This window comes from Vidua chalybeata, chromosome 1 (assembly GCF_026979565.1).
Source record: "Vidua chalybeata isolate OUT-0048 chromosome 1, bVidCha1 merged haplotype, whole genome shotgun sequence".
Lineage (NCBI taxonomy): Eukaryota > Metazoa > Chordata > Aves > Passeriformes > Viduidae > Vidua > Vidua chalybeata.
In genome coordinates this window covers 20,938,418-20,956,775 of record NC_071530.1, presented here as the reverse complement: position 1 = coordinate 20,956,775, position 18,358 = coordinate 20,938,418, and positions in this window count along the sequence as shown.

Below are 18,358 nucleotides of genomic sequence, written 5' to 3'. Positions count from 1 at the left end.
AAGGGTGTCTTTTTTGCAGCCAGAATATCTATCTGCTGCCAAGCCTTACTGAGACTGTCAAAAATATACCATCAGATTTTATCTTCACAGCACATAGGAAGGGCTTAGGACAAAATACTGGGTTTCTAGGGTAGAGAGGGCAGAGAATCTTGCTAGTTATGTCTGTCCAACGCCACTGAGGATGTCTGTAATTGAAGTAGTATTTCCTATTTTCTGTATCTGTGAGACCATTGTAAGCCACAAAATTTACACAGAGATGTAGAAAGATCTGCAGCAACTCTAGATCCATTTATTTCAAATGAACTTGAGAACTCAGTAGCCCTGGCCCAAGCACTCCAGCTGGACAACCCACTGCTGAGTGTAAATGACTTGAAATCAAGAGCTGCTTTCTCTCCACTTGCACACTTTGGCAAGTAGCTCCTGAAATCATGAAGGCAAAATGATTATTCTTTCTGAGAACACAGGAGCTTTGGTTGTCTTGTTATTTTATTCCCTCTCATCTTTTCTAGATGCCCTTAAGTTAATTAAAGTTAATTAAAAATCTGATTTGAAAATCAGAGGTAAAATTCAGTAATCTTTTAATTGCTGCTGAAACATCTACATAGGCACTTTCACTTAAGCTGGTTTCATTTTTAATAAAATCTTGTCTGGAGAGTGAGGTTGGAAGACACTTTGTTAGTAAAACAGCAGCTGAACAGCTGGGGAAGGCAGACCATCAGCTGCCTGTTGCTATAGAGTCAGTCTCTGGCTGTTTTGCTATTCAAGTATCATGTCTTCATATTATGCCTTTTAGGAATTTTTCTAAGACCAACTTGCATCATATTGGATTAAAGTCCTGACAGTTTTTTTTCTGACTATATGTAACCCCATATTATTAATTAACTAGAAGGTGTGAGAGCTCTGACAGTTTCTGAAATGGAAAAGAGCAAGTTCCTTAAGGCTAGAGGCTAAGAATTTCAATCTGCAAAGACATTCACATCAGTGTAGTGCTGTGTTTTTGTACTTTTTGTTTCATTTTGCAAGATCAAATACTGCAGCCCTGTTGTATAATCCAATTCATGTTATTGGACCAAATAACTATATAGACATAGGACACTGCTTAAGTTTAAATGCAGCATATATATGAGATGAACATAGAAATGGCAACAAAACACAGAGCACAGAGCACAGAACAAGAAAATAACAAGATATGGAAAAATAAGACTAGGAACAGTCTTGACATATGATCTGCTTGCCTCCTTCTCCATCACTGCAGAATCAGCTCTGCCTTTGCTGTTTGCAGCAACTGGGCTCAGAGCTCTGCATCTCCAGAGATGCATCCCTTGCATCCTGCTGTTTTATTGGGTCATTGTCATTATGGAATTTAAGCTACTGTCTCACCTGGGATTCTTTTGCTGAGAGTTAAACTCATTGCTCTTTTCTTCTTTGGACAATAATTTACTACTGTGTGATACTTCACTTGCTGCAGGAAGAAACTGTCAGAAATCAAAGATTTCAGGCTCATAACTTATCAGTCCAGACACATGGTGCCCTCCCCATAGCTCCAAAGTGGGATTACATATCCTGCCACAGGTTAGCCAAGGATGCTGCTTTTCCTAGGTTTGCAATGGCTCTTGTAGCAGCATCACGGTTGGTAGACAGCGCCAGTGCTGTGTTTTGCAATCACGGGTAGCTATTTTCAAACACATCACTCCAACACTGATAATGCATCACCAATTAGTCTGAACAGAAGCTCACACTCCCAGCTGCACTGATTCAGTACTGTACCACTGTGCATCTCAGAGCCATGATTTTTGCTGTTGCCTTTGTTGTGTTCTTTTTCATTCAGGCATTCTCCATAGACCAGTTGTCGCAGTTAAATTTTTGCTCAGATTGTGGCAATTCCAACCACTAACATAAAAATTTTTAAAAACAATCCACCAGGCTTGTATGTCTTGTGAAAATATGTGGATCTTGAAACACCAAAGGAAGTCTTTACCTTAGGAAAAGATAAGATTTATTTCAAGAGCATTAACATTATAACAAATTTTAAACGTTTTAAAATATCACACTCACTGGACTCTTAATCACATTTGAACATATAATGATGATGCCAATATTTTGTAAGCTATTATAAAAATAAATTTCTTCAGAGATCTGGTTACAGAGTAACCATTGACAACCAAAGTTTCATCCTGTTGAGTTCATTGCATCAGTTTGGGAAGAAAATTTTTCCAGGCAATCATGTCTCAAATGCACTCGCTAATTAATCTATTAATATTAAAGGCAAACAGTTGCACATCCTGCAGGATAATTTTACCCCTTGTGCATTCTCTCTGGAGTAGATCCATTATTCTGATGCAATTACGACCTCTGAATTTTTGCAATGATTTATTAATAGTAATTTGTAATGCAGCAATCAGTCGGTGCCCCAATGAAATGTACATACAGTAAAGATCTTGCTGGGTTTCACAATTTTTACTCCAAGATTAATGAAAGAGAGAGGTTGTGGCAGACAGAGACAGGATACTGTAATCATGGGTTATTAGTTGCACCTTTAAAAATGCAGTGTGTTTAAGGTACAAATGATTTGTGGGGGGAGCAGCATTGAAGTTTGTATGTGTGACACTTCATATGCCAGAGTATGGCCAGTAGTCTTTTAAACATACTTCTGCCAAAGACAGAAACTCCCACATTGCATCCCAGGTTTCAAAGTAATTTATAAATGTTTAGACAATGTAGAACAGGCAAGAAATTTATTAAGTCATCCTTCAATAGATACACAGAGATAGGAATTTCCATCTGGTACAGCCCAGTGGTTCCCACTGCAGTGAACTGATAGTGCATATGGCTTCTTTTGGCAAACAGTTCACTTTTTCGAACTCTTCCTTTCAAGCATGGGGGTGGGGGGGAAAAGGGGGACAAAAAAAATTAGGAAGGTCTCCCTGTTTCACTTATATATTTCTTATACCACCAACTCTGTGAGAGTCCTGTATATTAATTCCACAGTAAGCAGCTATTGTTAATATATCTTTCCTGCTGGTCTTTACTGTTGAATGACTGAGTTGAATGACTGATGCTTCTGCTTCAGGTATACTCTTCCTGTAACCACATATTCACAGGCAGTGTCAGAATTATGTATTTTGTGGCTGAATTTGGAAGATGTAAATTCCATGTAACTAGCTGAGAACAGTGATGATTTCTCACTTCCATGCTGGTGATACATAAGACAGATAATACCTGGTTTTTGTTACAGTTCCCCTCTCAGAGTGTGATGTTACTTTTTTTCATCACTGGCCTTCTTTGCCATCCCAGTACTCTGCAGGGTATAGGCATGTATCAATGTTTTATAAAGTACTAGGGCTTGAACATGATTTAAAAGAATGTTGAAAACTTCCTTTATTTAAAATGAAGTTAAATAATATTATTTAAAATAACTTAAAAGCCTAAAACTTGATGTGCCCAGAGTTAAAATGACATAATAAGGAGCCATACCCAGAAACATTACTCACAAAGATTTCATTAATCTTTACTTCTTTCTTATATACTTTGCTCCATTGATAGTTGCTATGATTACCTATAAACACCATTAATTTCATTACTATATCAAAGTACACAAACCAAATGAACATCAACATACACCAAGCTTTTTAGATGTTTTAAATTTTGTTTGAAACCTACATTCTCCTGGTAATTCTAAGCAGTTATATGCATTAGAATTTAAGATAAGATAAGATAAGAGATTTTTCTTGTGATGCTATTCTGAACCAAAGCTTTAGAGAACACTGTGTGTTAAAAAGAGATAAGAAAAAGATGTAATAGTTGGCAACACTGGTTTTGCTTCATTACTATCACATCTGAATGCAGGGAAGCTGCTCCCAGCATTGCTAACATTTACTCCTCTGGAAATCTCCCAAACCACCATACTTCTCCAGGCTGCAAAGAAGGGAGAAGGTATCTGGAAGCAGTGATGAAAGCTGGCTGTTAAAAAGCATGCTCTGAGCAGAGATTTGTTTTGAGTCAGGTGACAAAATATCTCTCTGTGAGCGAGACGGGCTTGTGAGGCGTCTGTGGGCAGAGCTCACTCAGGTGCTGGCAGGTTGCAGATTCTCCACCAGCTGGTCTGAAGGCTCTCCCAAGCCCGTGGAGGAGACAAGCTCCTCCTCTCCAACCAGCAGCTTTCAGTTCTATGGGGAATGAGTAACAAGAGTATACCTACTGCTTTTCAGCGCAGAGTAGCAGAAACCTCTTCTCCTGGCTTAGACAGAGCAAGTCTCTCCAAGACTCTCACACTTCTCCACAGTGTAGGGCTCAGATCTTCCCTCCAATCTGGTTTCACAACATTGTGGTGTGTCACTATAGGACATAGGACATGAGAAATCACGACGTGAGCTGATTGTTATTGTCACGGTAAAGAGACTACTTTATTTTTTCTGAATCCAGCATTTTTAGTTTTCCAAAGGTGCCGGTGGATTGGAGAGTGAACATGCCACCTCTCCAACGACACTGGACAAACTACCAGTCCATCAAATTTCTCCTCCTCTATGAAGGAATGCAAAACAATAAGTTATTTACAGAAAGTTGTGTGAGAAAGTTTTCTACAAGAATGTAAACTCAGAAGGCTTTAGAAAATCTTAAAAAATCAGGGTGACAGTGGTGTAATGTCGCTGTTGTCTGGCAGTCTGGCTGGCCCTCTAAGCCCCTCAGGATGCCATTGTACAAGACAACCATAACACATTTCCACTTCAGACCAGAGGTCTGGCAAGAAAATGCGAGCACTTCCTTTACCACAGCCTTCAATGCTCAATGTGATATGCAGCAGAGGTATTCCCTAGCAACAAAGTTCAAGGAAAAATCCTCTTATTTGGAGTTTAGGATAGGAAAACACAGAGAACAAAAAAAAAAAAAAAAAAGCACCAGCTGTGAAATAAGTGTTCATTATAAAATTAAATATAATTGAACTTTTAACTTATGTCTATAGCCATCTCACCAGAGGAAGGCAATTTTGGAGAGGTAGCTGGAAGCCTTACCACTGGGGATTTACTCCTGTAGTAGTGATGACTGGACCATGTACGGGTCTATTTCAGGGACTACACACTGATGTAGCAGAGCTTTCGGTTCCCTAGGGAGTAATCAGTGGTGAGGGTGCATATGAATGTGATTATGGGGACCTCAACATACCATATGTTCTACAGGCTCAAAATACAGGAAAATGATTTCCTAATTGGTAACACATAACTGAAACAGCTGCTGTTTTAGAAGGAGCAAATCCATCACCCAGGATTCCCAAGAGGAGTTAAATCATCACTTGATACATCAAAGTGTTGAATTAACTTTTCCCTGTGAGGCAGAGTTTAACTGCTGCTGTATTTGATCCTGATACTTGATGGTCTTTGTAAATTGAACAAAGTCCCTGCATGCCAAAATTAAATGGTGATTTGATCTAAAGAAAACAGGGATTTTCCAACTATCTCGAAGGAGGCTTTGTGAAAGGTAGAAATCTTTCAAGAGGAAATGCACTTGAAATATCTTGAAAGATAATTGTTTTGGATATCTGAGACATGCAAACTAATTGTCCAAGTTAGAAGAAAGCTTACAAAAACTGTCACTGTCAACAAAGAAAACCACTACTATTTAAAAAATATCAAAATACCTATAGAAGATTACCTCTGGCTTAGTTTTGGTTAAGGTATGCAAGACACATGCTAGTCAAAACCCCAGCAATCTCTTCAAAGTATTCCTCAAATACTATTTCTGTCTTCTACAGCATTCAGCCTTCTGCAATGGTCTGTGGACATCTTCAGACTGTGGTCACACCCTGTGAAACCCAGATAAGCCAGTAACAAGGAAACAGTTCTCAGGACACCTTTTTTCCCATTCACTTTCTAGGTAAACCTTGATCATTTTCCTACTTGAAGACCAATCCAAAGTAATCAATATGCCTTTATAAGAAATCAAAATACCTAAAGCTGGAATTCAGAGCAGTTTGTAATAAATCTTAACAGCTTTATTGCTTAAGACAGCAATTAACTCAAGATTTCCTTTGCACATTCAGTCAAGAGGACCTAATTTTGGAGCTCTAGATCCTTTAATATTCCTGAAGAAGTCTTCTTTGCCAAAGAAGATTTCCATTCAAGTGACCTTTTCTCTTCCAGGCCCCATTTCAAAAAAAAGAGAAAACAACCCACAAATTAACAAAACCTAGGCAAAATTCTGGTTGAAGATGATCCTCATTTTATTGGGAACTTTGCCATAGATTTATATCAAATCTGTTTCTATGATAGTGATGGAAAATTATTTAAAACCAACAGAATACAACATCCGTGGGTAACTTTAAAGAAGGGGACTCTATGCCTCAAGAGATGAAAGATATTCTTCTCTTAGGACAATTATCTTGTTTTCTCAGTTTTGGGTAGCTAGATGCCAAGCAAACCTGCAACTGTCACGCGAAGGAGAGAACTAGACGATGATGAACAACTCTCTCAGCTGCCACCACTTTGGATTTAAGAAAGCTTTAGAGAACCTAGGGGGTATTAGACAGACCATAAAGGAGAGAAACTGGAAGAAGAAGGCAAATCAGAGTTGAGGGACTCTGAGATTTACTGTAATAGACAAAAATATATATTATATAATATACCTATAGGTATCAGAAGCAAATTTCATGGGCCAGAATTGATGCACTGGAAGGAAAGGAAAAGGACTTGAGATTTTGCCTTACAGTGATTGAGAGGGAAACAGGGAACTGGGAGCCCACACAGACCAGACAATTGATCAAGTGCTCAAGTGCTAGGGAGATTAATTGGAAGAACAGAAAGCCACAGAGGCAAAGTCTTTCTGGAATTAAAGAAGAAAGCTAATTTTTGGTCCAGAAAAAAGAAAGAGGTTCAAGGGGATGCAAATAGCAGCTCTGAGACTGGTTCAGACATAGGTTTCTGGAAGCAAGAGAGGAGAAACCTACGCACAAGAATGAAGAGAGCAAAACAGAGATGAAAAGGAGATCTTAGAGCAAATTAAGGATTTCAAGAAGCTCAGAGACAAAATGGAAAGGGATATGAAATGATGATTGGAAAAAGCTTGCCTTGTATTTACTTGGAGCAGTGGTGCCAAAAGCTGAACTGACAGGCAGGAGGTGAGGAACTGAACAGAAGGAAGTGATTTTATGTCTTACTGAAGCAAGTAGCCAGAGGGGAAAATAAGTCTCAAATGATGCAAGGTCTTTTAGTTTATTCAGAAAAAAAAACCAAAAATACAGTATTTTTCCTGTTAATTACTAGGGACAATTCTTGAAATGCAACAGCTTGTTTTAAAGAGCATATGGTAGGGGGTGCTAGGCAAATGCAGCAGACAATGTGTTACCAAAAGAAGAAAATCTCTTTTACATAAGGAGACATATGAAATCCAAATTTATCCACACCGTACCATCAAAAAGGGTATTTTAAATCATGCCGTCTATAACACTAATATTCAGACTGCAATTACTCACTAAGGTATGTGCAATCAGTACTTTCAGACATTACTCTAAGGGCCAGCTTGAATCTTAGATGTATAGAAAAAATATAATGGAATGGCAGCTAGGAGTTTGTATGATAAGTGATGGGCTAACCTGGCTGTGACAGGTGATGTGCTAACCCAGCCTGATCACGTGCTGAGGCAAATAAATGGTTCTGTTGTCTGGAAGCTTCTCGAAACTCTTCAACCACAGGATTTACCTCTTTTACATAAATATAATTCTTCTGCCTTCCTCAAGCACTCTTTGAATATGTGCTCATAACTTAAATTTATTTTTCAGCAATGTTCTCTTTATAGCATTAGGTTTTTATACCTCTGCAACAACATGGTTCTCTTACTGTCTCATTGCCACCTTTTGTCAGCTGCCTTCCAGTTTTATATTCTTTAGCACATGTGAAGAAGTTTCTGATCTACCTTCTCTTATATCCACCCAAATACTTTTGTAGATGAGCCACAGAGGAGAAAACTGGCAGCACTCTGCAATTATTCATAAAATTACCTCTGTTTAAAATAAAATTTTGTGTTCCTACAATAAAGTGACAAAGCATGTCACAGAATGGATCTTATTAAAAACAGAAACTTATTATGAAAACCCATCTTTGAAGCATCAGTGTGCAGGATATAGACCTGAAGGATGATATGAGGGACAGTGGCTGGCAGCAGGAATTATGTGGGAGGACAGGGTACCACCGTGGGATCTGCTCTGGGAGCAGACATTCAAACAGCCAGCTCTGTGGGTTGGGTAACTTATGGTGTCCATATGAGCCCTGGGTTAGTCAGGACAATCAAAGGCTCCTGGGGGTCTGGGTGATAGGGTGAGTGGGCTGGCACAGCCTGCAGCTCAGGGGGCTCTGGGCTCGCAACAGGTGCTGGCAGTGCCACCTCTGGGGAAAAGGGGTTTCCATGGCAGCCTCTGTGTTCAAGTGGCCATCTGCTATGTGTGACCTCCTCAACTCTTTGTGCAGGTTTCCAAGGTGGAGTTGGGATGAAGAGCACAGTCCCAGCTTCACACTTTGGTTGTGGTAGGGAGCAAAAACCTGTGAGCAGCTCTCTGCAGTCAGCTGGGAAACCAGCCCACAGGTTGCATGGCAAAGACAGTGCCATGCACTTAAACCTGAAGTGGATTTTGATGAGCATTTTAGGTTCTGCAGAATGAGAATGGATGACTAGTATTTCCTGGTTTAAGATAAGATCAAAACAGAATCCAAAGTAACTTCAAAATGACAGTAAATCATTCTATGTATGTATATTGTACACTGTGTAGCCTGAGGAAAATACGCCTTTCCCACTTTTGAAAGTCTCCTTCAGTTGTAGCAGATACTGTGATGCCTCACCAAGAGAGTGAGCACTGATGTTGCCAATTTGGCCATCATGTCCTCCTGACTGCACTATTTCTGCCAAAGGAGCTAGCAATATGTACAGCTTCTTGTAAAGAAGAGCAGATTAAAAAAATGCAAAGCTTTCATGAAGATGAAACACATGTGTTGCATCGCTCTGGGGAATGGTTTTTCCCCCCAGAGACCCCTGTAGCTGTAACCGTGTTAGTTTAACCCTTCCTTCCTATCTGGACCCAATTGGCTGGGAGCCAATTGTCCTTTCCTGAACAGGAGGGTGGAAAAGGCCGTGCTCCTCCATTGTTCTCTCTCTTGCCTGCTCTCTTCCCTCTCTTTCCCTCTTCCTCCTGTGGAATAAACATCTTGGACCACATCAGGGGTAAGAGCCTCTTTCGGAATCTTTTGCCTCAACCCTGTAATATTTTCCCCCAAAGCTCTCTCAGATCTGGGCTAGCTTTGTAACTCCAGAGGGCTGCAGGGGAAAGTATTAACACACGTGTACTAAATTAGCAGTTACAATATCTATCCACCCTTGACTTAGCTGAATGGTTCCAACAGCTCTTTATTTTATACAAAGCATAATTTGTATAGCAATATCTACTGACAGAGTAATATCAACTCTGGAGATGCCATAACCACTGACAAAAAAATCATTCACTTCCTGACACATCTCCTTCCTGCAGGATCTTGCGGTACAAAGTGCTTTTCCTCTGTGAATGGCAGTTTCCATACCAACCTTCCTCTCTTAAGCACACTTATAAAGAGCTGAGACAAAAAGACTGGAGTTGAGCCTGACAGCTACTGCACCCTGTGCTCAGTACAAGTGTAAGTTTGCAGCCTTGTGGAGGTGCTCACCAGAGAGCACTACAAGAGGAGCATCACGCCTCCATTAAACCCAGTGCCAGGTTAGGTTATCTACATTAGTCACAGTGAAAACTAGATATGGAGGAATGGAAATCACTACTGAATGAGGGGACACCTTATAATAGTCAACAGGAAGTGCTAAAAAGGGAAGAGTATTTCTTCCAAACTTAGACATCTGTTCCTTCTCTGGCCCCAGACTCGAAAAACATATGTGAGATTCACAGACCAACACTCTGTCACTTAAATCATTCCTTTGGGCACAGACGACCAGCTCCCTTTGTTTCTTTAAAAAACATAGTCAGTGGCAACATAATTTTATCAGCTAGTCTGGTGTTCAGAGTCTTTTCCAGCATGAGGCGGATCAAGCTCATTTCCCAGCAGACAGATCTGTGTGGTACACTGGGATGAGCCTCCTGCCTGGTACACATTCCCTACTGTGCAAAAACAGTGGGAACAATTTTAGGGTCAGAAGGAGTGACAGTAGGAGAAAGCATGATGTTGTAAATCTGAAAAGAGTATTCAGCTAAGACAGAGCATCTCACTTCAAGCCTTGCCCAAATACATGAGTAAAGCATGCATTAAATAGTATCAAACAGTTGCCATACAATCACACAGCATAAAAGAAATTACAGTGATCAAGGACTAAACCCCAGCTATCCTAATGAAAAGGAAATGCTATAAACATCTAGTACCTCTACATCCCTGTTTCTGAGCAGACCTCTCACTGAAGCTTCTTTTATTTTGGTTGCTACTCCCTCTCTCACCTCTCATCATGCCTCACATCAAAGCCATTTTTGCAATTTTACCTTTGCAGCCCATTTCTAGCCCCTCTCCAGGTAGAGCTCCAGGCTTTCTCTTTCAACCTTACCTTTTGTTCATTTGTGGGTGATTAAGCTCCTTTCCATATCCACACCTCGTTCTCAGTGATAGTTACTTTGAATTTTAGTTTTGGCATCATGACTCTGGAAAGATGTTGTCTCACTGTCTTGCTGCTAATTAAAGTGAGCTTGCTGAAAGTTCTGATCCACAGTCCCAGGAGACTCCTGGCCCTTTCATTTGGCATACAGTTATTTTCCAGGTGATTAGTTTGGGTATTTTTAAGGGGCTTTCAAAAATGATGTTTGCTAGGTACAGTGTGTTAAATTCTCCCATCAAAGTAATTCTCTTTATATTTTTAAGAGGAAGTAATTATTAATCATGCTAGTTAAGTTATTCATTTTAATTTTGAATTTGTCTGCCACTTTGAAAATAAACAGCTCGTTTTGCTACTACATATGATTTAGAACTGCATTACTTAACACCCAGCTGTAAGCCTGAGTAAAAATCACAGAAACAGAAATCTGTAGGCAGATGTTGCACTTCAACATCCATTCTCACACTCAGCTCAGAAACTCTTGTGTGCAGATTTCACTTTCCTCGAGGTGATCCAGTTCCTAACCATTGACTTGGCATCAGCAATCACATCAGGGCAGCAAGGCAGAGTACATGCATCCTTTGAACTGACTCCATGGATCATTGATCCCAACAGTCACTGAAGGCAACAGGTTAGACAGTACTACAGGAATAGGTTTATTGATTCAATTCCTTAAATAAAACATTATGAAGAAAAGACTATCACAAAAGATCTGCAGATTATTCAGCAGGTTTGTGGTGTGCACCTCTCTCCTGATATAAAATATGCATGGTACAAATGCCCTGGGAGCCTGCTGCTTGTCATCAGGGTTGTGTCACATCAGCACAGCAAGCCAAGCAAAGGAAAGATGTGTGTGAATAGCATGTTTACACAGATAGGTGACTGACCATAAGTGCTGAGTTAATTCACTTTATGCCTATTAAAAATCAAACCTTTCATCTATATTTGACATTTAGTACAGGCTAAATCTTTCTGTAGATTTACACCAATTTTGTTTTTCCAGCCATCTCAGTTCTCATTGACTATCCAGGCTCTCTCCCATGCCATTTCAGGGCAAAATTACATGGCCAGTCATGATTTAAAGCTGGTTGTGCTTTGGAAAGAAAACTCACACAGTCTGGGAGAGCCAGAAGATGACTTTAGAACCTGTCACCTCTGCAGAGCTGAGGGCTTACAGGCTGTGTGGTGTTGGAGCTCAGTTGTTTGGCTGGGGAGGGTCTGGAGGCATGTGGATGATGTGGTTGCCTGTCCAGCTCTACAGGATGCAGTACAGAGGGTTGGCTGAAATTGCTTCACAACTGCACCACCTGGCCTGTTGTCTCTCTTAGTATTCCAAAGGCCAGGGTAAGTGTTGAGGCTTAGTGCTGGTGTGCTTTTCACCACAGCCTGCCTACCCTGGCAGGAGTGCAATGCCTCTGCGGGGCTGCACTGCTCCCCAGAGTAGCCAGGAGCTCCCCAAGGTAGCCAGGAGCTCCCCAAGCCACCACAGTAGCTCACATCCCAGTTGAGTCAGGAGTCATACATTGACACAGGTTATGGAAATTATTCCCTCAGCTTGGTGGCCCCACTTGCAAAAATATTTTTGGGACTGGTACTGACTGATAAAAATATGCACTACAGTCTATGCCAAGGCAGTGGTAAATTTGCTATAGCAACATAGTATGTCTGATGGGTATGTTATTCTGAAGCCTCAGCTGTGGGCCAGGACTCCTTCACACTAGATACTGTAAGAGCCCAGACTGAAAACTGTCACTGTGAATTTGTTTTTTAAAGTAAGTGATTTGATGAATGATGATAGCCTCAGTTGTCAAAAGTACTGGTTTCAGAGTACAAACCCTGCTATTTTTATCTTCTGTTGTTTGCTAAACATCCAAATAAATGTTCAAGTTTCAGAGCAACATGCTTTCTTACAAAATATTTTGAGCAATTTCTGACTTTCCTTTTAACTCTGCCCTAGAGGTACCCTAACAAAGTCCTGACAAAAAAGAACGTCAGGATGCTGCACAAACCATTTAGTCATTGCTGAATATTGATATTTGCAAAGATGTTTCATATGGAATAAAACACATTCACATTTACAAAATGGTTATTTCGGCCTATTCATACATTACACTGTGCTTTCTCTCCTATAGGGGAAGAGCCAAAACATAACTTCACGTGAGATGATGTAGGCTAAGGATGACAGAAGAGGTGCAGTGAGAAACAAGGGGTTGCAAAGCAATCCCATGGGGGCTGCAGCTGCCTCCTGCTGGGACAAGATGTCTCCAGAGACACCAAAGGAAACTATTTCATAAATGGGCCCTTTTGGAGCATTAAAATCTAAAAGCACCATATTGGCACAAAAAAGCAAGTCATTCTAAAGGAAAGGGTAGTTTTCATATGATATGGTTAAATCATGGTGTGCATTCTGTTTGTTAATGCTCTAAATAGTTTTCTTATTTAGGTAACTTGTTTCAGATTAAAACCTGCTTCCAGTTGGCAGTGTAAGTAAAAGCTGCAAGCTGAGCTTTACTTCCTGATGCTGGGATGTAGGAAGGACTCCAGACTTACAGTGTGCAGCTTCTAGCTAATGCAGAATAGATGCAGTTCCATTTTGCATAATTTTAAAATATCAAATTAATCCTGATTATGTAACTTTAACTTTTATGCTTACCTAATGAACCCGAACATGATACACGCACCTTAGACAGCTATTTACACATGGGCTGAATTTTGTCTTTAAAAGGCCTTGTAATGTGAAAAAGATTGGTACAAAAAATTTTCATCCAATTTGATAAATATGCCTCTCTGTGTCAATTCTATAATGATTTTAGATAGAACATAAATGGTTATATGAATAAATGTACCTGATTCCAATGGAATTTGTTTCATTATATTCATATGTTTTGTTTAGCATTTTTATGAAACCATATGAAAAATGAATGAATACTCAAACTAGTTTACATCACTCCTTAGTGATTAATTACAGCATAAACACCATGATTCTTCTATGCTGAAATAGAAAAAAAAATACCTCAGAGACATGTTTAATCATTTGGCTCTGATAGTGCTGTGTTTATTCGTTCCTTTTTGGTCCATTAGAGAGTAAATTAGATTTGATTCACTTACTTTGATTGGCTTAATTGTACCAGATACAGATGAAGTACAAATAAAACTGTAATAAATCCAGCAGATGTTTAACCTGCTAAACCGAGATCTTTAACAGTCAATTCCAATAGCAATTTACACTCAGCAGTTTAACCAGACCCTTAGGAAGTTGATCTGCTTTTCCTGAAAACCAGATACTTTATTTCTGTGTTGCTGAAACAAGACTGGAGTACCATATTTTCAAGTCTGGATTATTTTACAAATATTTTTTGTGATCTTCTGTGTTGGGCATTGCCCCCTGCCAAGAGGATTGTAGGAGCCAGTGTTAAGTAAATCCTATGGCTTCTGCCCGAGGTAAAAACACTAAAGGTCACTAGCAGAGAAAACAACAATTTCAGAATAAAATTATAAAATAATGGTTTTTAATGTCTTTGATTTTAAAATCTGAAAATACTTACATCTAATGCATAATGCACTAAACCACAAGGTTCATCAGATCACAATTTAAATTGCTATGACCTTTAAATACGCTATTTAATATATGCATAGGAAATTCTAATACTAAATACCATTTCTTAGTCAAATTGGTCTTTCACGTGGCGTTGCAAAGCCATCTGTAGCCATAGAACTAAAAAAGACAATGTACATTAGCGAACCAGTCCATGATGGAGCTCGTTATGCGCCAGCAAACCCACCAAGAAGTAAAGTAGCTTATTAACATAGAAAAATGTCAGTTATTTTAATTATAACGGCAGGTGAAAGGAATCTTCTCTGAGTGTGAAATTACTGTGAAGCCATCCATTGATCCCTCTGTTTAATCAGTCTCTTGAGAGCTCTAGGAAGATGGAAGAGTATCTGATTAGTGTGGAAGTGTCAGCCTGGGATTAGCTTTGGGCACCTGGCTTTCATATCTTGGGCTTTCCCCTCTCCACTCACAAACTTGCACCACTGGCTGGATTTACCATTTGCCCTGCTGAGGCAGGGTTCCCCTCTCTCTACAATGCCAGTGGAAAAAAGCAGAGGCTGCCCAAAGCTTTTGGTTGGGTTTCCTGACCAAAGACTCAGCAAATGACACACCAGCTCACCGTGAAGAGAACAAAACCAAAGCACCCAAATCAGTTACTCCAAAGCCATCCAAGGAGGCCAAGCAGACCACTGTCCCTGGATGAAACCCACTGAGGTGGGTCAAGGAGAGATCCTTCCCTCCCCAGCCAGCTCCAGCAAACCATGGGCTGACTGCGTGCCCAGGGACGTGGGACTTATTTTGGACTGTACGGGGGAAGAACTGTGCAAAACTTATGGGACATTTTAAAGGGATTTAGTGTCAAATGTCCTATGGGACATTTAGGGAAAGAACCAAAGTCGATAAAGTTGTCCAGGGGGCTCAGGTTCTGGCTGAAATAGGGAAGAGGCCTACAGATACTGGGTGCTTCCATCAGTTCTCTGCATGAAAATCACAACTTGACCATTCAGGCAGGTCCTTCTGCTCATGCAGGTGCCTATTAGCGTGAGGAAGTTAGATTTCTCCTTCCTCTGTTGTAAAATCTTTTACTTCTCCAACCAGCAGCAGAGGATGATGCTCAGCGAATCATTGAATACACACCCAAACTGAAAACAAACCATTTGCAAACAAGATATAACCTGGAACAGGTTCTGAGTATTTTGAATATTGAACAAATCTGTCAAAATCAAATTGTGTTCGTAGATAATTTGTGAATAGCAGAAAAAGCTAAAACAGCAAAATAAATGTTTGATCTGCATAGTTTATGCTGTTCTGTCAACATCTGAATTATCAGCCAGAACACATACTTAGATTCTTCAATGTCAGATCCAAATTTACTGTCCCCAAGACAAGTCTGATCTGTTCAGAGGAGGTTGAGGTCAGCTCATGAAGTGCTAGGCATGTATATGCCTTCTATTAGCACTACGATGGGCATCTCCAGGAAAAATCTCTTCCCTATAATTTAGTTTTCTGTTTTAAACCAAACTAAACTATGCAATGTCTGATTTTTCTTCTTTGTGTGTTTGTGTGCATGTGTGCATTACATTACCCTTAATTATTGTGAAGTGAGGATTTTCAAAGCATTTGAATTATTCACCACCCACATTATTTTGCATTTTATTCAGTTTACCATGAAAATTGCCTGTGAATTAAACCACAATCACCAATAACGTTCACTTTATATTATTGATTTTTAGAAGTGTTTGCAAATAAAATCTATAGTTGAAAGACAAAACTTCTCAATAGAACCCTGAATCTGTTAATATTGAACTAGACATCTTACTCTCAGATTTCGTCCTTGCTGCAAACCCTATCACTTTAAAAAGAAGGAGCCCTTTATTAAAATGATATTCCTACACCAGCAGAGCAATACAGGAAGCTGTGATCAGATCTGACAGTTGGTTTACTCTTAACATTTGATCACAAAATTTCCGTGCCATCTGCGGGAAGCCACACAGGCAAATGTGTCATCACATCTAATAATGAAAAGAAGAAACAGACAGAACGTGCTGTAGAAACAGACTGCTTTAATTAACCCTCGAACAATGCTTTGCAGAATTCGCAGAGGAAAAGTCCTGTGTGGACAGGTTGTAAAGGAGAATGTCACAAAACAGCAAAAGAGGGTTTTACCTTGGATACACCACACATTTATTAAGAAAACCTTCTAAGTCAAGAATTAGGGGATTGCATGCCTTGCAGAGCTCTGAATTTAGTGAAGGCAGGCAATGCTGGTAGCACTGGCTGCTGTGCCTGGTGACAAGGACAGTGCCAGCTGTGCTCACAGACTCTCTGCCCAAGGCCACTGACTGCACTGACCACATGAGATGAGGGTGCAGGAGACTTGAGAAGTTTAATAGTTATGTTTAGGAGATAAAAAAAGCTGTGCCTGATTTTTACTCTGAATGGAGATCCCCAGCCACAAAGAAATGAATGGAAATAGGTGCGCAGCAGCATGTCCCAGTGCCAGTCAGGGTGAGGTATGGTGTGGGGAAAGTATTGGGGGATGAAATCCCCGGATGATTCAAGCACATGAAGCTGCTCTGAAGGACTGGCCTGTGCTGATGGGTAGAATATAGGTGCACTTTAGAGGACAGTTGCACACAATTTGACATTCTATGTGGTTTATTTCCTAGCAAAGAAATGGTGCTATGCTGTTTTATCCTGACTGCATTCCCTGCTTCCTGGCTATTCTGGCCTGAGGACCAAGGTGATGGCTTGCCACGCTGCTTCAAAGAGATGCAAATCTCTCGTTTTTGAGGGCAGCCTGAGCACCAGGGCGTGGTTGCAGTGTGCATTGTGCTAAATGCCACCCGACAACCAGGCAGGAGGGAAATCCTATACTGGCAAGCTGGGTGTTCATGCAGGTACAGTGGGACCCACTTGGACAGTGTTTGGATGTCTGGAGAAAACAAGTCATACAGAATTGTTCTTATCTGCAAGCCAGCACCCTGTTGCGGTACATATGTGAGGTCCCAGACTGTCCCTGAGCCTTCCCAGGTGCTTCCTCATTTACATCTAGTCTCAAGTTCTGCTGCACCAATGTCTGGAGGAAAGAACATTGGGATACTATTACTTTCTTAATGTTTTTCAAGCACTTTGTTTTTTTGTCTGCTTTTGGCAGGCTGGTCATCCTCCCCAGGTATGATCTAAAGAGAAGACACCCAGTGGTCCCTCACAGAGACTCCAGGCAGTGGGTTGTCAGGATTTGATCTCTGACGGGAAATAAAGTTTGCCTAGGATTTTATTTGCAGTCCATATCCATCCGCAACAACATAGCCAAGGTTGGCTTTGGGCACTTTTTGGAAGCACCCATGAGTTGTCTGCTCAATGCCAGCCTAGCACAGCCCTGCCAGTGACACCCAGGTTTGGCAGCTGGAGCTCTCAGTGTGCTGGGACCTTCCCCTCTCAGGAGCAGGATGGACATGGCTCAGGCTGCCCCTGGGGCAGGCAGACTTGGCTGGAGCTCAGCTCACGCTGCAGCCCAGAACCCATTGCTACCCAGCCCATTTGGCAATCCAGCACCCAAAGTCAAAAAGGAGGGTCTGTGGTGTGGCACAGAGCTTTGTGGAGAAAGGCAGATGACTGCTCTGGGAGTCCTGGCAGGGCAAGCACATTTCCCATTCTGTCCAGCCTGTACCACTGAGAATGACACTGCAACACTCACAGTTTATGAAAAAATTAACACATTCATAGCATTCCTGTGTCACCAAGTGTGGCAGCACTATACCTGTGTGCAAAATTGGAGTAATTTGCTATCCTTGAATGCCACCTATAGGTTAATGTTTTCTGAAATAATCCTGATAAAAACCATGGAAGATGGAGGTCAAAGTGTACTTTTGGATCAAAGTGCCAATTTTTTGTATGCTTACTTTGATTTTTGTAAGGTCACTATCTGTCCTTAGGACAGTTGCATCCATTGCCTGATCACAGTTCCTCTCTATATGATTTTACAGCTCTAATCACTCATGGTCTTAATGGCTCATTTATGAAATTATCATTCCAAGGCTAATCTTTTGCAGGAACACAACCCTATGGATTTATTCCTTATTGCACAAAACCCTTTAGTTACTGTACAATACTGACACACAGGAAAGATGTCCCAGGGTACAAGCGAGTTTCAGATCATTAACAGAGAAGTCAGTCATTTACAGCAGCTGGGAGTCTGGCCCT